General features: G+C 41.0%; 1 protein-coding gene across 13 annotated transcripts in view; it reads right to left on the reverse strand.

Annotated features, from left to right (window-relative positions):
* Positions 1–20,619, reverse strand: part of KCNH7 (potassium voltage-gated channel subfamily H member 7) — a 440,460-nt gene that overhangs the window by 323,707 nt on the left and 96,134 nt on the right. The window contains exon 1 of one of the 13 annotated variants that reach the window (XM_053261711.1): positions 12,789–12,824. The exons of the other annotated variants lie outside the window; for them this stretch is intronic. The gene's annotated coding sequence lies outside the window, so the exon portion shown is untranslated. Of the gene's footprint in view, positions 1–12,788; positions 12,825–20,619 lie in introns of those variants that run through there. 13 annotated transcript variants of the gene reach the window in all.

Below are 20,619 nucleotides of genomic sequence, written 5' to 3' on the forward strand. Positions count from 1 at the left end.
TTAGATCTCTTGCATCTCAAATGTTCATGTGTCCACCATCTTGGATCGGGGGTGGATGACATAATTACAATTTATACCACTGAGGTGTCCCTGTGTGTCACTCACTACAGCAGTACCAAATTTGGTTCAAATCGGTTAGACAGTCCTCAAAAGTTCACATGTCCACCATCTTGAATTGATGTTGATGACATCATCACAAACTATGCCATTGAGGTGTCCTTGTGTGTCACTCACTGCAACTGTACCAAATTTGGTTTAAATTGGTTAGTGAGTCCACAAATTAGCCCACGTGCCTCAGATGTTCATGCAGTCACCATCTTGAATTGGGTTGGATGACATCATCACATACCATGTCATTAGGGATATCTATGTGTCCCTACAGCTGTAGCAAATTTGGTTTGAATCAGTTAGGTGGTTCACAAGTTAGCCTACTTGTGCCTCAAAAGTTTACGCATCCACCATCTTGGATTAGGGTGGATGACATCATCACAAACTACACCATTGAGCTATCCCTATGTGTCCCTACAACTGCACCTGATTTGGTTCATATTGGTCCAGGCATTGCGATATTGGGCGGTGGGGGACATGGACACACACACACACACACACACACACACACACACACAATGTCGGGTGATCTCAAAAGCCTACTGGAAAAATACAATAATTTGTAGGCTAAAAATACAATAACTGAACATTTAGTATTGAGACCTTAATGATATCAGCTAAATGTCATTAAATAAAATATTTTTGGTTGGATCAATACTTTCCAAGCATCCAAAATTGTACAAAATATTATCTGAATCAATGAAATGGTTCACTGGAGGCTTTTTAGGCTGCCTAATCCTTATGGCCTTGGTAGCCCTGAACATGCTCAAGAGCATTGTTTCCTGCAGGGATCATAAGGAATATTGTTTCCTTTGTATACCAGTTCAATAAACTGTGCTAGGAGACACAGGAGACTGTCCTGCCCTTTGAATTAGGGGCAACTCACCGTGGTTTCTCTTAATGTGCTGCATGAGCCCTATAAGCCCAAATACATTTTCAGTGTTTGTATGCAGCAAACACAGGTTGGCAACAAATGCAGGTTGGGTACAGTACGTGTGTTGGAAAGTCACATTGTCTATGTCCCCAGTGTACCCACATTTATGATACAAACACGCTTTGTCTCACAGTAAGGCTATTCACACGGGGAGGGTGGGTGCGGAAGGCACAATTCAGCTTACCTCCCCCCACCCCCAGACAATCGTGTATCATGGCTGCCATGTGCCCACACGATCTGCACTTCTGCTGGCAGCGTGGAACAACAGAAGCCGTGACTCATTTTCCTGGCCTCCAGACATACCACAAAGCACCGCATGATGAGTGTGGTGCCTTGGGGCACTCTAGGCATTTGTCTCTGTGTCTGCTCGGGCTGTTCATCCCCTTGAGTCTGGCTAAAGGCCAGGCTTCCAAGTGGGATTAGGCAGCCAGGCAGCGCCAGATGCAGTAGTTGCAAATTTTCATTATAAAATTTCACAAAAACAGATATGAGTTTGATTTATAGCCAGCCCCCCACCTGTCCCAATTTAGTATAAAATGACTTCAGGTATAACATATTATTATTATTTCTTGTTTACACAATCAGACAGGTGTTATTGACTGGTTTGTTTTATCCAGACATTGAGTCCTTCCCAAGGACCTGGGATGGCTGAATTTTATTGTCAATGTTGTTGCTGTTGTCATAGATATTGTCGCAGAATATAGGCTGTTCCCAGTAAAGCTACTTTTTGTAAATGGCTGATGGTGATTTCTGTGACCCCTATGGTGTTGAGGTGCCCTTCAAGGTCTTTTGGAACTGCACCCAGGGCGCCAATTACCACTGGGATTATTTTGGTCTTTTTTTGCCACAGCCTTTCAATTTCAATTTGTAGATCTTTGTAGTTGGTGATTTTTTCTATTTCTTTTTCTTCTATTCTGCTATCCCCTGGTATTGCTATGTCGATTATTTTAACTTGTTTTTCTTTCTTCTCAACTACAGTTATATCTGGTGTATTGTGTGGCAGATGTTTGTCTGTTTGTAGTCAGAAGTCCCATAATATTTTTACATCTTCATTTTCTTCAACTTTTTCAATTTTATGGTCCCACCAATCTTTGGCTACAGGTAGCTTTTATTTTTTGCAGATGTTCCAGTGCATCATCCCTGTTACCTTGTCATGCCTTTGTTTGTAGTCAGTTTGTGCGATCTTTTTACAACAGCTGATTAAGTGGTCCACTGTTTCAACTGCTTCTTTACAAAGGCGGCACTTGCTGTTTATGGTGGATTTTTCTACTTTTGCTCTTATTGCATTTCTTCTTAGTGCCTGTTCTTGCGCAGCCAGTATTAAACCCTCTGTTTCTTTCTTCAAGTTGCCATTCTTAAGCCATTGCCAGGTCTTGGTGATGTCTGATTTTCCACTTATATTGTGCAAATATTGACCATGCAGTGGCTTCTTTTTCCATTTTTCTGCTCGGTTCTTGACTTGTAGGCCTGCTTTGTTTCATTGGTGTTGAATAGTTTCTCGTTATTGACCATTTGAAGTGCATCTTCTTCACTGTCCTTTATATATTCTTCTAGGCCTCTTTTCTCCTCCTCTACTGTTTGATGGACTTGCAGCATTCCTCTTCCACCTGAGCTGCGAGGGAGGTATAGCCTATCGACATCACTGCGGGGGTGCAGAGCATGATTGATGGTCATGATTTTCCTGGTCTTAAGATCTAGCGTCTCTAGCTCTGCCTGGGTCCAGTCTATTATTCCTGCAGTGTATCTGATAACAGGTATAGCCCAGGTGTTTATGGCTTGTATGGTGTTCCCGCCATTGAGTTTGGACTTGAGGATTTTTCTAACTCTCCTGATGTATTCACTTCCAGTTTTTCTTTTAACTTCAGTGTGTGCAATGTTATCAGCCTGGAGAATGCCCAAGTATTTGTAATGTTCTTTCTCTTCCAGGTTCTTGATCTTGCTTCCATTGGGCAGTTCTATTCCTTCTGTTTTTCTTATTTTCCCTCTGTTCATTATTAATGCAGCACACTTGTCTAGTCCAAACTCCATTGCTATATCACTACTGAATATACGGACAGTGTTTAGCAGTGATTCAATTTCTGACTGGGACTTTCCATACAACTTCAGATCGTCCATGTACAGCAGATGGTTGATTTTACTTGATGTTTTAGATGTTTGGTATCCAAGGCCTGTTTTGTTTAGTATTTGTGAAAGTGGGGTCATGGTGATTACAAACAACAGAGGGCATAGTGAGTCCCCTTGGAAAATGCCTCTTCTAATGCTAACCTGTCCAAGTGTCTCGCCATTGATTGTTAACTGTGTACTCCACATGTTCATTGCTTGTTTTATAAATATCTGAATGTTTTTGCTGACACCAGTTGTTTCTAAACATTTTAGTATCCATGTGTGACGCAATGAATCAAAAGCTTTCTTGTAGTCAATCCATGCAACACTTAGATTCGTTTTTCTTCTCTCGCAATTTTCCAAAATCATTTTGTCAATCAGCAGCTGGTCTTTTGTGCCTCTGGTGTTTGGGCAATTTTCTTTCTGTTCAACTGGAAGCTGTTTGTTAGTTAATAAGTGTTGCATCACTTCATCTGCTATTATTCCAGTTAATAATTTGAACATGGTTGGCAGGCAGGTTATCGGTCTATAATTACTTGGAACTGCACCTTTTGCTGGGTCTTTCATTATGAGATGAGTTTTCCCAGTTGTTAGCCATTGTTCAATATCACCTCCTAGGAAAATGTGATTGAACTGTTTTGATTGTTGTTTATGAAGGCTTGTTAGGTGTTTAAGCCAAAAGCCATGCAGTTCATCATCGCCTGGCACAGTCCAATTTTTAACTTTCTTTTCTCTTTCACTTTTTAATTCTGGTGTTATTATTAGATCTTGCATTTGTTGGTTACATTTTTTGACCTCTTTCATCCAGCCTGCTTTTTTATTATAATCTATTGGATTGTCCCATAATTTCCCCCAGAATTGCACTGTTTCTTCATTTGGTGTTTCTTCATTTCTTGCAGTTTTTCCTTCTATGCTTTGGTAGAAACATCTCTGATTCGACTGGAATTGGAGATTCTGCCTGTGTTGTGTAATTCTGGCTTCATACCTGCTAATCTTCTTTGACACTGATGTTATTTGCTGCTTTATTGTTTCCAGGACTTCTCTAATTTTCCTTGAATCTAGGTGGTATTTTTGGATCAGATACTGTTTGGTGTTTTCATTCTTCAGCTTCTTGTCTTTCATATCTTTCAATTTACTAGCATCTGATCTAAGCCTGGAGATTTTATTTTCTAATCTAATCTTCCATTTAGGTGATGTACTGCTTTCTTTTTTTACAGGTCCACTGATCTTATATCCAAGCTCTTGTGGTGTTATTGTTGCTGCACTGTACATTAGTTGGTTTGTTTCTTGCAAATTCTTGGTTGTTATTTCTGCAAGTGCAGCATTGACATCTTTTAATGCCTGAGAAAGTTGCTTTTTGGCAACTGTTTTTAGAGCTGGAAGTTGAACCCTGGTGGTTGTTTGGTTCATGTGCTCAGTTATTTTTTGCTTTAGTTCTTGTTGCTTTTCTGTTAAACGGCATTCGGGTTTTTGAGGTGAAGGCAAAGGGGAGGTTGCCTGGTTTTGATTTTGAAACAGTTCAGCAACAGTGGCATCCTCTATTTCTAACACCTCCTCCACCTGCGCCTGAACAACTTCTTCAGTTGGTGGTAATTCTTCTTCCATATCTTGAGCCTGTGTTGCTCTTTGCAGTTCTTCCAGCTCAACTCCTGTGAATACTTTTTCTTATTATGAATCTTCTCTGGTCTGCTAGCCTTTGTTCTGTTATTTCTGTATCTGGATGCTTCTCTTTCCAGATTTGGTACATTCTTTTTAAATAACCTCTTCTAGTTGGACTAGACTTGTAATAGCAGATCATTATTTCCTTGTTGGCATTTTTCGTATTTTTTTTCGGTTAAGCGATGTTTCTTCCAGTAACTTTGCTGTCTTCAGCCCTGGTTGCACAACTGAAGATCCTGAGTCCTGTTGCCCACTTGCCACCAGATGTCCAGGGACTATAGCACCTGGCGCGGTCCTTGTTGACCCGGGCGATGATCGATCCAGTATAGATTTATTAAAGTTACGCCTCACCATATTGTTGATGGGAGAGGCACTCTTTGTCTGGCTCCTCTGGTGAGACCTGTCCAGTATGGTTGGTCCTCTGGCATAGCTCTCACCTTCCTCAGAGCACGCAATTCCCACAACCACGCCAAGGTAGTGCCTCACTGGGGGATGATGATGATGATTATTATTATTACTGAACATAAGGCTAATATGTACAGGCTGGGATGCCCTAGCCTGGGTAGGCTATTTGTGAGAACAGCTGTAGTGTGTGTGACACACCTCTCCTTTAAGCCAAAATGTTAGACTCTGAATTTAAGTCAGGCATATCAGAAATATGTAATCTATATTATACTAGTAAAATGGCTTGCAGTTAGCAAGCAAATTAATGTCTTATGGTACTGTGACTCTTGTCTTTTCCTAGCTGTATGAGGTCTCATGATGCATGCTGTCCAATGGGAGAGTTTCCCCCCATTATCTAGGGGGAAAATGAATTTTTCTGGGGTTTGGGATCTTTTTTGGTGGTCTGGGTAAGATCTGGAAACTACCTGTGAAAACAGCATTTTTTGTTGTTTGGTCTGGGAGTTTCATGTCAGTCAGTGAGAGTGAGAGAGTCAGTGAGGCCCAAGCAGTTTTAAATCCTAGATAAAGAAGTAGAGCATTGGCTCCACAATGGGTAGACAGTGTTGATGGAAAATGATGCACAACTCTGTATATTTAGGTATTATTAATCCAGTAAACACTTAGTTATGCCCCACTGGATCCAGCAAAACTATTTCCATGGCAAAAAAGCAAGCGTACATTGAAATGTACTGAACTGTGTTTCTGGTTTTAGAGTTCTAAGTTCCACTTTGATAATGAAGAGGGCATCAGCAGCCACTCGGAGTAATGATGTAAAAATGGAAAATAAAGATGGAGTCACTGTGGGTATTTTCCACAAATACCGCAGAACACAGTGGAAGCTACTGTGTTTGAATAAGTGCTAACAGTGAAGTTAATATTTCCATGAGTAAGACATCATTTATGTCCAAGTGAAACTGAGATTGTAGCTGATTGAAATTACTGCAACCTCTGCTGCCCTTTCCAGGCTGTGTTCTATTCTCATGCTCTACAGATAATTGGCCAGTAGCAATTTCATGTATTGAGAATGGCTATACTGAGACATGAAATACACTAAAATTGGATGTGCGTGTTCATTCAGATGAGGGTTTTTAAAAATTAGAACTGAAACAAAATCATTCCCCCAAATTCTCCTCAAATTTTGTCTCGGTTAATATTGCTGTTGAATGTTGAATCAGAAAATATTCTCTCTGAATACTTGGCGATCTGCTGAGTATTTGGAGACCAACAGCCTATGACGTCTGATTTCAACATTCCTTGCATTTGATGGATTTTGAGATTTGATTTCAGCATTTGGTGTTTGGCAGTATGTGATACCTACATGCAACAGTATTTAGCATTTTGCTCTGTTTGATAATTGATATATGTTAAGCATTCAGATTCAAATTTGAGATAAAATTTCACACTTAAAATCCAGTTTTAAGCCTACAGGTCTTATTCTGTGACTTGAAAGCTTCTCTGCCCCTTGGTTAATATCATTTATTTTCAATCTGCCTGTAAAGATACATACCTGATTTAGGTTCACAGTTCAGATAAACATTGCATTGTATTGTGCAGAAAGTAAAGGAGCTTACTGCAGGACAAAAAGTACACTTTAATCTTCAGCCACAGTAAACAATTTGTTCTGAATAATAGTTATGTTATATCTGAAGCCATTTTATACTAAATGGGGGTGGGATTGGGTGGGGGGCTGGCAATGAGTCAAACTGATACCTGTTTTTGTGAAATTTTATAATGTAAATTTGCAACTCCTTTAACCAGAACAGCTGTCTTCAATTATTCACACCCATATATTCAATTATTCACACCCATATGAGTACCCAGAATGTTGGGGGGCAATATGCTAAATCATTGTAAACCGCTTAGAGAGCTTCCAGCTATAGAGCGGTATATAAATGTAAGTGCTATTGCTATTGCTATATAGGAGAAAGAAACCCTGTATGTCTGAGTTACAAAACTAGATCCTGACTGCATATGAGTAAGGGCCAATCTAAACCTCAGAAAAAGGCATTTCAGAATGCAAGTAGGAGATGACATGTTTGAATACACACTCACACACACTCAACATCTTCCATCAACACGGGGGAAAAAGTGCTCATCAGCACAGTTCCTTCCATGAACAGAAGGAGCATTCCAATTGTGCAGGGATCCCTTCCATCTGCACAAGGAACTGGAATACTAATTCAATTCACAAAAAGAGTTATGCGAAGGGATCACTTAGGCTGCTATTCATTTAGACATAAAGTTGTTTGCCACTGAGATGTCCTTCTTGCTTATGTTATAGCTGCTTCCCTCACAAACACAAAGCCATCTTATGTAGATTTAACTAAGAGTTTATTCAGAAACAACTCCATTTTATTCTTCTCTTCCCTCCTTTTTTCCTTTCTGACTCCACCCCCCACAAGCTCTCTATAGGATCCCCACTGGGACAAACGTCTAAACAGCATAAACAGCAAAACATAATCTCACTAATCTCACAGTGTTTCTGCACATTTTAACCCTGAAACTAAACATGTGGTGAATCTATGCTTGATTTTCAGATGCTAGCATGGACCAAGTAAGCCAATATGACCTTTCTCTCCTAAACCTTCTGTTGCTACAGGGTGGGCATGAGGAAGGCTAAAGCTGCACTAAAGGGTCCTTAATGGGCCCAAGTGCCTGAAACAACTTCAGCTCCGGTTCCCTCATAATAACCCATATTTAAGGCAGGTGTCAGGTGAACATATGGATTTGCTGTATACTTTTAGTCAGTCTAGGTCAGCATTGTCCACGCTGACCTGCAGCAGATCTCCAGGGTTTCTGAGAGATGTTTTTCTCAGCCCTATCTGGGGATGGTAGGGATTGAACGTGGGACCTTTCACATGCAAAGCAGGTCCATTGCCATTGAACTACAGCTACATAGCAGAATGTCTCTCTTGCCAAGGCTAGGATGTGGCTTCCGTTTTTGTGATGTCAGCTTCCGTTTTTGTGATATTATATATATATATATATATATATATATATATATATATATATATATATATATACACATACATACATACATACATAAACACCTATGTGCCACAATAGAACATCATCCTAAATTATTTTTTAAAAGGTTTTTTAAATAGTGGATGATGCAAGTCGTTTAATGGTACTAGAGAAAGATATGCTGTTCTGGTAGCTCCAGGTCTTAACACTCACATCAATTTCAGAGGATAAATACAACTTAAGGAAGCCCGGGCGGGTGCGCGGCTGGGGGGGTCAGTCATGTGACTTGCCTCTGCGGGGTCCCTCAAGGCAGTGGGCCTCCAGACAACTGTCTCCCCTTGCCCCTGTGATGAAGCTCTTTGCAGGAGAAAAGAGCTGGGACACATTTGGTAGTTGGTCTCCTCTGCTGCTGCTGCTAGAAATGTGTCTTATTCATCAGTGGATCAGTTAAAATTCCATGTGAGGAAACATGCCCTTTTATTTTAGAAGGCTTTAGGGATGGCAGGTTCATTTGCCTGTCTTGTATTCTGCTCTTTATTAATATTTTGCTGCTGTAATATGGTTTTATTATGGTAGATGTTTGACAGTTTGTATCTAATTCTGTTTTTATTCTTTTATGAATTGTATTATAAGCCAGTATGGGAGATCCTCACCAGGTCATGAGGAGGGATATAAATCTGAAAACTAATTAAACAAGGGACTTGAATGTTTGATTCATTTTTTTAAAAACAACTGCAAGTTGAGCATCTGGAGAAGGCAGAAATGGCAACAAGAGCATTTTCCCTTTGTTCTGAATGTGATCATGAGAATGACTGTGGAAAATTGAAGTTATGACAAGTTTACGTTATGCTTGGGGATCTGAATGCTGGATGTAAACAAAGGAAAGCTAAGACACAAAGATGTTCTAAATATTAAGATCCTTGATAAGGTAATTATGGCTCGTTCCTATGGTGATTTAAGACTGGACACAGAATTAAATTATATTATGCAAATATAGAATGCATATTACCTAAGGACAATCACCTAGGATTCTTTAAAGCAGTATTTGTCCTTCGCTATACAAGTCTACAGATCAAACTCTTGAAAAGAAATGGGAATGACAATGAAATGAAACCACAAACAACCTTGATCTCAATATACCTTGACTGCTGAAGTGAAATGATAAATAAGAATGGCAACTTCTCTGCCTTGGAGTGGAATGAACAAGATGTTGTCAAGAAAGGGGATTTTTTTTAAAAAAAGAACTGTAACAACAAACATGCAGGGTAGACGATGTAGACAAAGCTCAGAAGTACAGCCCTGCAGCATCCCAAAATTGTTTCCCATTATTTTTTGTTAGCATCTTGGTATCAGTAACTTTGGAAGCTGCATTCATACAAATTGTAATACGAGAGAAAGAGAGAGAGAGAGAGAGAGAGAGAGAGAGATTTCCCCTGTTAATGGAAGATTAACTGTGGCAGAATGGTTACAAAATATTTTGAAACATAACTAAAATGGACCCGTGAAATGGCTTTTTCGGTTGCTACCCCACTTCTTTGGAATTCTCTTCTCCTTTAGATTAGTCTAGCCTGCTCTTTACTGGTCTTTAAATCTTTACTGAAAACCTTTCTTTTCCGCTGAGCATTTGCCCTGTAGTTTACTCTATTTCCTTTCCATTATCGATTTTAGTTTAACGTGTGTGTGTGTGTGTGTGTGTGTGTGTGTGTGTGTGTGTGTGTGTGAAAATTTGATTGTAATTTTTAATGTTACCTTATTTACATGTCATTGTACACCACCTGGAGTCTTTGGAGTGGGTGGTATATTAAATGTTTCGGATAGATAGATAGATAGATAGATAGATAGATAGATATCAAAACTGGAGGTCTTGGATTCTTGATCTGAGAAAAGACTGGAATCTATGCCTGACTGTATGCATATTTTCAATCCATGGTCTACATCCAAATCTAAACTAGAATGAAAGAGGTTTCGTCCATACTCTACTCATACTCTAGTCTACTCTGCTCATACTCTACTCTACTCATACTAGAGGAGAGCCAGTCTTGTAGCAAGAATGAGTTGTCCCCCTAGCTAAGCAGGGGCTGCCCTGGTTGCATTTCAATGGGAGACCACATGTGAGCACTGTAAGATATTCCCCTCAGGGGATGGAGCCGTTCTGGGAAGAGCAGAAGGTTTCAAGTTCTCTCTCCGGCATCTCCAAGATAGGGCTGAGAGAGATTCCTGCCTGCAACCTTGGAGAAGCTGCTGCCAGTTTTTGGTTTTTTTAGGAGAGGAGAGCTGGTCTTGTAGTAGCAAGCATGACTTGTCCCCTTAGCTAAGCAGGGTCCACCCTGGTTGCATATGAATGGGAGACTTGATGTGTAAGTACTGTAAGAGATTCCCCTCTGGGGATGGAGCCCCTCAGGGAAGAGCAGAAGGTTTCAAGTTCCCTCCCTGGCTTCTCCCAAGATAGGGCTGAGAGAGATTCCTGCCTGCAACCCTGGAGAAGCCGCTGCCAGTCTGTGAAGGCAATACTGAGCTAGATAGACCAATGGTCTGACTCAGTATATGGCAGCTTCCTATGTTCTTCTGCCATGAAGGATTAAATATACAAAGAGAGCTTTAAGGTCAGAAAGGAATCCATCTTTTAGCAAGTGACACAACCAGCATATGCTAGAGATGTTGGAGTGAAATAAAATACTAAAGCTGTTCACACAAGAAGCCCTACAGGGATAGGGCTGCGCATTTGAAGCGCTGGGTACCCAGGGTTTTTACCCAGGATTTTCCTCAGGTAGAAGGGTGTAAGGTTCCCTTCTCCCTGGGTTCCTAATTATGTGCTTGGAGTGCCTGGCTTGCAGAGAAATCCCCCAATGCATGCTCCTCGAGGGATGTGCATGAACTAGTTTGGAGGTCCTTTTCTGGACCTCCGAACTGGTCCAGTGCTTCAGCAAGTTCAGCAGTGTGTGGGGGGGTTTACCTCTAAGGAGCAGGGAAGGTACTCATACTCCCCCCCGCCATGCTTTCCCTGCCAGTGCTGTGTCCAAAATATCTGGCGCAGGGCGGCACCGTACCCTCTTGCCACACCAGTCAGCATCAGACCGGAAGTGGTCAGTGCATGTGCGCACATTGCCGTCTGCCGGTTCATGCACATTCCTACACTCCTTACACAGTGCAGCGAGGGATATCTGAAGGCTGAGATGCATTTCCCCAGCCTCTCGAATGCTGCGCTGCTGGGAACAGTGCAGCTCGTGTGGGTGTAGGATCTGCACATCTCACAGAAGAACAAGGTTTCAGGATAGATCCTGCCTTCTCCCCACTGTGCCCTCCTCGCCCCAGACCGCCCCCAGATTGTGAGAGCAACCTTACTGCTTCACAGTATTTGTCTCTGTGGTTTCAGAATAGCCAACCAAGTTGGTCTAGCATATGAAAGAGTCTGGTGGATCAGGGTTGGTTGGCTGACAAATTCAAAAAGGACTATATAATTTGATCACAGGGTTCTTCCATTTGTTGAGAAACAGTCCCTGATCTGCCAGCATTACAAGAACATATTCCCCAGAATAATAAATTTGTGCAGCTGTACAAGACAGAAATCTGTTGGAAAGCAGTGAAGAATGCATCACAATAACAGAATTTGTATTCCTATGTTGAATTGTTGCTCCCCTTTGGTACAGCAGCAGAAGAAAGCAACTAAATGATCTTATTTCAGCAACTGAATTGCAGTAGCTATCTCTGCCATAAAATATGAGAGTCTGGATTTTATGCACATTCTCGTTCACTGGCCATTTTTACCCTAAAATACACTAAGCCTCCAGGAGGTTTTTTACACATGGCTCTATGCCTCGGGGTATCTGAATAGCGAATCTGCTTCTCAGCAGATTCGAGGCATTTAATTTGAGGGATTAGATGGACCATTCGCATAGCCATCAGCACCTTCAGAGAAAGCAGAAGCCCAGCAGAAGCCTCTGCTGGAAAGAGAGGATTTTTTTGTTAATCCACACATAACTCGGGCTTAGCCAGAATTCTTAGCCTCCCTTTGGAGAAAAACAAAGCCCTTTCTGTCCTGGACCCTAATAGCCCACAGGGAGGTCAGGTGAAATCCAGCGAATATGTGGACTGGCACACTGCAATCAGGAGTAGGTTCGGGGGGAAAGTCCTGTCTGTAAAACCTCCAGGCAGCAGTTGCCTAACATGATGGCTCTGTGATCCTGGCCCTGAATTTCCTCTTTTCATGATCACAGACAAAATGAGAAACTGGAGCAGCATATTCATGGCATATGCGGAAAGGCAGAGATGGGATTAGGTCACAACAGGATGTCCTGCTTGGTGGGTGGAGTGTACATGCTCATGCTCTTCTCTGGCTAGGATGGGCCAGCAGAAGTATTGTCTGAATTGAAGGGTGAGAAGGATTCCCAGGAGTGGAAAAATAGAGAATGGAGGTGCAGAGGAAAATCATGCTGTGGTCATATTTTCAAGATTTTTCTCTGCACTTTGAAGATTAGAAATGTTTTTGTCTCCATTTAGATTCCTCCCCCTCTGTGTTCTTAGGGACATGCCTGATTTGTATATTTCATCAGAAGTACATTTTAAAAAGATTTACCACTTTGTCCTGGGAAGGGAGTCCTTGTTGCAATCCCTGAAGTTTGTCCCCTGGGCCTGACCCTAGGAACAAAGATCAAGGAATCACTATTATACTCTGCTCATGAGCTTAGGAACATAGGAAGCTGCCTTATACCAGCGGCTTCTCCAAGGTTGCAGGCAGGGGTCGCTTTCAGCCCTATGTTGGAGATGCCAGGGAGGGAACTTGGAACCTTCTGCATGTAAGCATACAGGTGCTCTTTCCCATCCCTTGAGGGGAATATCTTACAGTGCTCACACATGTAGACTCCCTTTCAAGTGCAAACCAGGGTGGACCCTGCCTAGCAAACGGTCATTCATTCATGCTTGCTACCACAATACCAGCTTCCAGAGGCACCTAGTGTCTCCCCTAACCTGATTAACTGATGGGATGAAACCATTTGAGGCTGGGATTTACTGGAAGCACTGCATTATATGTTCTATCTACGAGTACGTGGAAAGTATCTCAGAATGCATCTATAGTTGCAACGATTCTAGAACCAATGAGCTATAATAGATAGGAGATTGGTATTAGCTATCCCCCCCTCCCATTGTTAGGTATCCCCCAACCTCCCCCCACCCTAGGTTTTTGTTCTCTGCACTTTTGATGAACATCCCCGCTATCCTAGTCATTTTATTTAAAAGTTGAAAAGTGAAAGGACCAGGACAGAGCCCTGTGGCACTCCACTAAATACCTCTCTTTAGGTTGACATGGAACCATTAGTGAGCACTATGGGTACAGCTGTACAACCAGCTGTGAATCCACTTGAAAGCAGTGTTCTCTCTAACAGGGATTCCCAGACGTTGTTGACTACAATTCCCGTAAACCCCCAGGAAAAAGCCATTGCAGCTGGGGATTCTGGAAGTTGTAGTTAACAACACCTGGGAATCCCAGGTAGAGAGAACATCAGCAGCAGCACAGTACCTTCCCATCCTTGTTAATATTGTCTATCATGACAATCACTATGTCCATACTATATCATAGACAGGCACTATGTCCATGGCATTCCTATGATTTTTTAAACTAGTAACGCTATTAAAAAAAGGAGATAAGAACAGTCTTGTATGACTTGTTCTTGACAAACCCACACTAGTTCTAGTAATTACAATATTCTTTTCTTTCGTCTTCTTCTTCTTCTTTTCTTTTTTGCATTTTAAATTTTTATTAGATTTTACAATAATTTTTACATTCAATTACATTCATTTCCTAACTCTACACATAAATAAACGTTGACTTCCAGCTCACCTATCTGCACGTTTCACAATAACTATACATATAGACTGCTACTATAATAATTCAAAATATTCAAACTGCATTCAATACTGTTTGATTTTTACCCATCCCAACCTGCTGCTATTACTACATTTCAAACGCTATTGAAAAATCCACATTGGGAAAATAATTCTTTAAATAGAGCAAAAAAGGTTCCCAATCTTCTTTAAAGCATTCGAAATTATCATCTCTTATAAATGTTGTAAGCTTTGCCATCTCAGCATATTCCAAAATTTTTATCAACCAGTCGTCTTTCAAGGGCATTTTAGCATCTTTCCACTTTTGCACATAAACTGTCCTGGCCGCTGTGTTTACATACATTAAAAATGTTAAATTTCTTCTTAGATGCTCTTCTTGTATTATTCCCAGCAGGAAGGACTCTGGCATTTTGAAAAATGTCTTTTTGAGAATTTTCTTCAGTTCATTATATATCATATCCCAAAGGGCCTTTGCCCTCCTGCATGACCACCACATATGTAGAAAATTTCCTTCACATATTCTTTTCTAAGTGCTCACAGCTTTTTATTTGTTCAAGGCTTTTGCCAGGTATCAACAACAAGCTGACCAGTCTATAGTTTCCTATATCCTCCTTTTCCCCCTTTTTCAAGATTAGGACAACATTTGCTCATCTCCAGTCTTCTGGCACCTCACCCATTCTCCAGGAGTTCTTGGCTAAACCTAATCTGTGTCTAATACATAATTAATCTGAATTATTTCCCAGCAATAAAACTTATTTTAAGACCTGCAGTTGTGTTAAGCCATTGGAATTAGGAATGCATTAAGGTATTAAGTTTTAATGATTTCCACTATGTCTTCACTGAAATCTGGGAAAGTATTTCTTATGTTAAATTGTAAGCCTTTTAATGTATGCATTTATTTGCTTTGTAGTTTGTTTATAATCCCTAGTAAACTATAACTAAACAAAAATTTTGGAGTGTGTGTTTGTTTTGGAGAAATGACAAGGAATAGAATATCATAAGTGAAGGAAAATTCATTTCCACAAGAAAAGCTCCCACCTCAGGCATGAGGAGGGGAAGGATGGAATTAAATACAAAAAATAAAATCCAGATCCCCTTTGGCATGATCAAAGTTGAGGGTGGGATATCATAAATCGGGAAGAGAAGAGAATGGTATCCATACTCTGAGCTGACAGAAGCTGAGGGCGGGGCTGTGTAAACATCTCACCATCTGACACTCTCCTCAACTGGGAATCGCTAGCAGATGAGGAGGAGGGGGCAAAGCAGGCAGGCCCTGCAAGCAATGCTGTAATCAACCCCTGGGCCTTCAGCAAGTCAAAGAAAGCATAGGGACACTTTGGCTCTGTCAGCTGGCATGATGAGCTCTCATGAGATCAGAGCACAGTCTCAGGGAAAATGGCAAGATTTCTGTGAGACTACAGGTGGCCCTCATTATTCGTGGAGGTTCCATTCCTGCCAGTAATGAAACCATGAACAACGAGACCTCGAGTCTATGAGGATTGGGGGGTTGGGTTCTTTGAGCTTTTAAAAAACACTAAGAAGCAGGGAGGGGCAGAAATAAGGGTAGAAAAGCATATTACTTTGTTCTCCAGGAATTACATTTTTGTTTTGTTTTTAAAAAAAAATTAGACAAGAAAGAACCACAAAATGGCTCTGTGTTTCAAAATGGCAGGAAATGACATTGGAAGTCATTTACAGCCACTCAGGAATGTGTCTATATTTCATGCCCTGGATAAAGAAACTGGGTCTCTAAGACCCATCCACAGATACACGAAACCTCAGTCTTTGAAATTGCAGATAAGGAGGGTTTCCTATATCAGCACTGCTTGGGATTATTTAGGGTAGAAGGGAAAAACACCCAGGAGGAGGAGGATTTGTTCTATGGGATAACCCTGGTTTCCAGTGTGGAGCAGCGTTGGAGGAAGAAGCAGCCAGGAGGAGGAGGAGGAGGAGGAGGAGGAAGCTGATGACTTGGGTAGAATTAGACACACACACCCTCCATTCTGAGGCAGATAAGGGGAGGATAATTGGGACTCACATGACAAAGAACTCACAGATACAAAAGCTAAATTCAGAAGTGTTCCAATTATAACAATTTAAAAGCCCATCTTTTGATTTTTATAATGCTTCAAGGGCTGCAATCCCATGTCCACTTGTTTCTCAGCCTCACTGAGATTAGTGAGACTTTTGCCTGAGTAAATGAAAAAGAGAGGCTTGGGCTACACATGTTGTTCCAGCATTACTCGCTGGCACTTCAACAAATGTTTTTACACTGAACTTTAAGGGTAATAAAGCAATATTTAGTGAAGAGAAAAATAATAATTACTGTAAAAACAAGACAACCCTAATTAACAGAGTTATTCAGAAAATGAATTATTTATGGTCCAGAGAAACACAGCTACCGAGAGGAGAGGAGGACAGAGGAGGAAGAGGGGACAATGTGCAAGATGGGTAAAATGTTTTATGGTAAATGGTTGATTTTACACAAATTGTGGACCCTAGAATTTGAATCTAAATCCTGTCTTCTGCTTATTTATTTATTTAACATAAATAAATGCTTCCAAAGAGCTTCTGTTCTGCTTGCAGAAGAGCTTGTGATCATTCAAGAGAGAAAGCAATTTTCACTGTTTTCCTTTCCCTCTTCAGCCCCTGTGCCACATACCACTGTGTTCCTGAGAGTCCCCAACCCTCAAGAGCGGAGTGGATCTTTTGGGGGATGGAGGGAGCTGGAGAGGGAGGGAAATCAGTACAAATTGCCTTTCTCTTGTGCAACTGCATGTTCTTCTGTAAGTGGCAGACCGGGTTTGGATATAATCCCATAAAAATAACTAAAATTTAGATATGAATAATTGTTAGTGTATAGTAGAAGTAGAGGCACTATTTGGATAGATTGGGGTAGTGAGGTGCTCCCCCAATGTGTAATGTATCTCTCTCATCCAGCATGACTTGGATTCTACATCAACAGTGGTGAAGAACTTACCATTTGTATCCAGTAATAATTGTCCATTATTACTGGATTCTTTTCAGCCTGTACAATCTGAGGATGTAGACAGGATTCTTCTAAATGTGGGATCATCAACTTGAATGCTTGCCCCTTGCTTGATTTTGCTAGAGTGGGACTCAATGAGTGGATTGAAAGAATAGGAAATCCATCAATAGCAGGGGGCAAGGTTTCATCCTGCCTTAAATTGGCAGTTGTCCACCTCTGCTGAAAAACCCTTCTCAGAGAAGCTCTCCATAGTATGGAGAACTACCAGCTGAGGAGGCCGTGAGTGTACTAAATCAGAGCCTGGCATCTGTGGACAACTGGCTGAGAGGATAAATGGGCTGAAATTAAATCCAGACAAGGCAGATTTTCTCCTGGTCAGGAGAAGGGTAGTTTCAGCAATGGTTTCTGCCTGTTCTGGAGGGCTAGCACTCCCTCTGAAGGAGCAAGTTCACAGCTTAGGAGTGCTCCTGGACCCAGTGTTGTTACAGTATGACCAGGTTGTTTGAAATGGGGCCATAGCTCAGTGGTAGAACATCTACTTAGCACGCAGAAGGTCCCAAGATTAATCACTGGGTTCCCCATGTAGGGTTGAAGAAAAAACCCTTCCTGAAGCCCTGGCGAGCTGCTGCCAATCACAGTAGACCAAAGGTAGGCAACATGTGACTCTCCCAATGTTGCTGAACTGCAAGATACAACTCCCATCTTCCCCAGCTGTAATAAATTGTGGCTGAGGCTGATGGGAGTTGTAGTTCAGCAACATTTAGGGAGCCACGTGTTCCCTATCCCTGCAGTAGACAATACTGAGCTAGATGGACTAATGATCTGACTCAGCATAAGACAGCTTCCTACATTCCCAAGTATTGACCCAGCTTCAGCTGGTGTACTAGGTGTGGCTGTTTCTAGCCCAGGAAGCCCTGTCCATGGTGTCTCATGCCTTAGTCACTTCTCCTCTAAACTACAGTAATGCACTCCACAAGGGGCTGTCCTTGAAGACTCTTTGGAAACTATAGCTGGTTCATAATCCAGCAGTTGTGATGGGAGCAATGTACTCATAGCATGTTACATCTTTGTTCTGCCAGCTACAATGATTTCCACTAGACTTCCATGTTTGTGTCAAGGTGCCGTTTTGTTACTTTTAAAGCCCTAAATGTCTTAGGACCAAGATACATAAAGTACCTCTGCCTCCAAATTGACTCTATCTAGCCTGTAAGATATTATAGGGAGCCCACTCGTCACAATCTCCCTCCTACTGAGGTGAGATTGACAACAAAGCAAGACTGGCCTACCTTCTAGCTATCCCCACTCTGGGCAGCTCTCTTCCCCTTGAGGTGCAAGTAGTACCTTCAGGGGCATATCTAGGGTAGGGCAGACAGGGCACGTGCCCCGGGCGCCACTTGAAGGGGGCGCCATTTTGTAAAAAAAAATTTTTAAGGCTGCCAAAAACAAAATTGCCACCACACATGCTCAGATGGCCTCTGTGAGGCCCTAGAGGGGGGAGGGGGAACCTTTGCAGACCCCCCACAGCCTTTGGGAAGCCCCCTGAAGGGGCTACAGGTAAAAAAATTTTTTAGAAAAATTAATATAATATAAGCCACTGTACACATATTCAGATCGGCACTATGTACAGAGAATCAGGGCTTGTGAATACTGAGCTGAAGTTTATGAGCTAGGATTGTATTCATTTGCTCTTACTTTGCTTCTTGTGATAAGTGAGTTAAATGTGATGTCTTAATAATATGGCTATTAATGGTGAGTTTGTCTTTGAATCAGTGTGAAATCCGTAGTATTAAGGCCCACTGGGAATTTCTTGCTCTCTTTCTCTCATTTTAACTGTCTTTCTGAAATAATAGAATATATTCCGAGCACTGACACAGTTTACTCTGCATATCCTTTAATTATTTTCAGAGTATCTGGGAAAAGTCAAATTCTCCATTGATTTTTAAAACTTATGTAATGGTGATGCTACAATACATAGTAGAGAATTAGACAGGCACTTCTGTTTAGTTTTCCAAGTACACCTCCATAGAGTATTTGGGTATTTCATGAGCCCCAGCATACTGAAATTTGTAGTTCTCCAGCATTTTTTGGTCTGGCTACGTCCACTGCTAAATAGTTTTTGAAATATTAAAAGATTAATGAGCTTGACTTGTATTTTTCAGCTGATATTATGGTGAAGTTACCTAAAAGATGGGTGTCAGATGTTTGGACAGGGGGCGCAATTTCAGTGCTTGCCCTAGGCGCTATTTTCTCTAGATACTCCTCTGAGTGCCTTCTGGCCCCATATTTAAGTGGAAACTAAAACCTGCCTGTTTTAGTTTCCTATGCTTTTGAAAATATGAGCTGATTTATTTAGGTTTGATGTGTCTGTTTTTTCCTCTTGCTGTTTATGATGTGTATTTGTAAGGTTACTGCTTTTATTGTATATTTTATTATTATTATTATCTAATATACTGAGTTATTAGCCACTTTGAATTTCTTTGTGAAAATAACGCAGGATATAACTCTTCTAATAAAATAAATTTGTAAACAATCAACATCTTAAATTACTCAACATCTTATTCAACTCTCTCTATGATGCACCCCAGGACCCAACAATCCACATTTTCCCTATTGCTTATGGAAGGCAATCACCCAGCAGTACTATACTGATTGCAGTTAGGAAACAAGTGCATGCTTGCATGTGTAATCAGTTTAACTGACATTACTCAAAGCCATTGTTGTATATTCCAAGAAGGGAGGGAACTGGCAGCACAACACAATAAATGGCACTTCCGAGTTTCCCTATGCTTAGACGGGGGCAGGGGATAAAGGAGCGGGGGTGGGGGGACACTCTCAATCACATTCTTCTCAATCAGATTGTCTTCCAAGATTTTGAATATATATTATTTGAACTGGATTTTTTAAAGATGCAAAATTATGGATGAAGTTGGATCCAGGAGTTTGTTTATTTCATTGTTAAATTTGTATACCGCCTTTCATTGCAACAATCCCAAGGCAGTTCACAGTTTAGGTGAAAAAAGTAAGGGTTTAGATCTCAAGAACCAAGAATAGTTGTGGAATGAGGTCTTCCTGCATCCTGCTTAGAATCCGAGACTATTTTTTGGTTTTTTAAAACAAGCTCTGCAGTGATACTAGGTATTTTCTAATTTCATGCCCCTAAACTACACCTGTTTCTGTATAATTTTCCAAATTGTCATTATAAGCCATTATAAGCCATTTTCCAAAACATCAAGTTTCTAGGGATGCCAAACTTAGCATCACAAGAGAAAACCCAAACCTCTTTTTTTAATTTAAAGGATACATTAGAAGTATTGGTTTTATGGTCTAGAAGATATTACAGTCATATTTTAAGCTCTCTCTCTTGTTTAACCATTATGAGTTCCAGACACATTTGAAAGAACAAAAGCTGATATTTTCAGTTTTATATTCCATATGGTGTTATGCTTTAATAGACTTAAATCCTTTGTCATAACAAAGAACTGGTGAGCCTGAACAAAGTCAAGTTTGCCAAAAGAAGAACCCAGGATTGTTTACTGTGTACAGCTGCAAGGGACTGACTTGGGGGTTCTCAAAC

Source organism: Hemicordylus capensis, chromosome 1 (assembly GCF_027244095.1).
Source record: "Hemicordylus capensis ecotype Gifberg chromosome 1, rHemCap1.1.pri, whole genome shotgun sequence".
NCBI lineage: Eukaryota > Metazoa > Chordata > Lepidosauria > Squamata > Cordylidae > Hemicordylus > Hemicordylus capensis.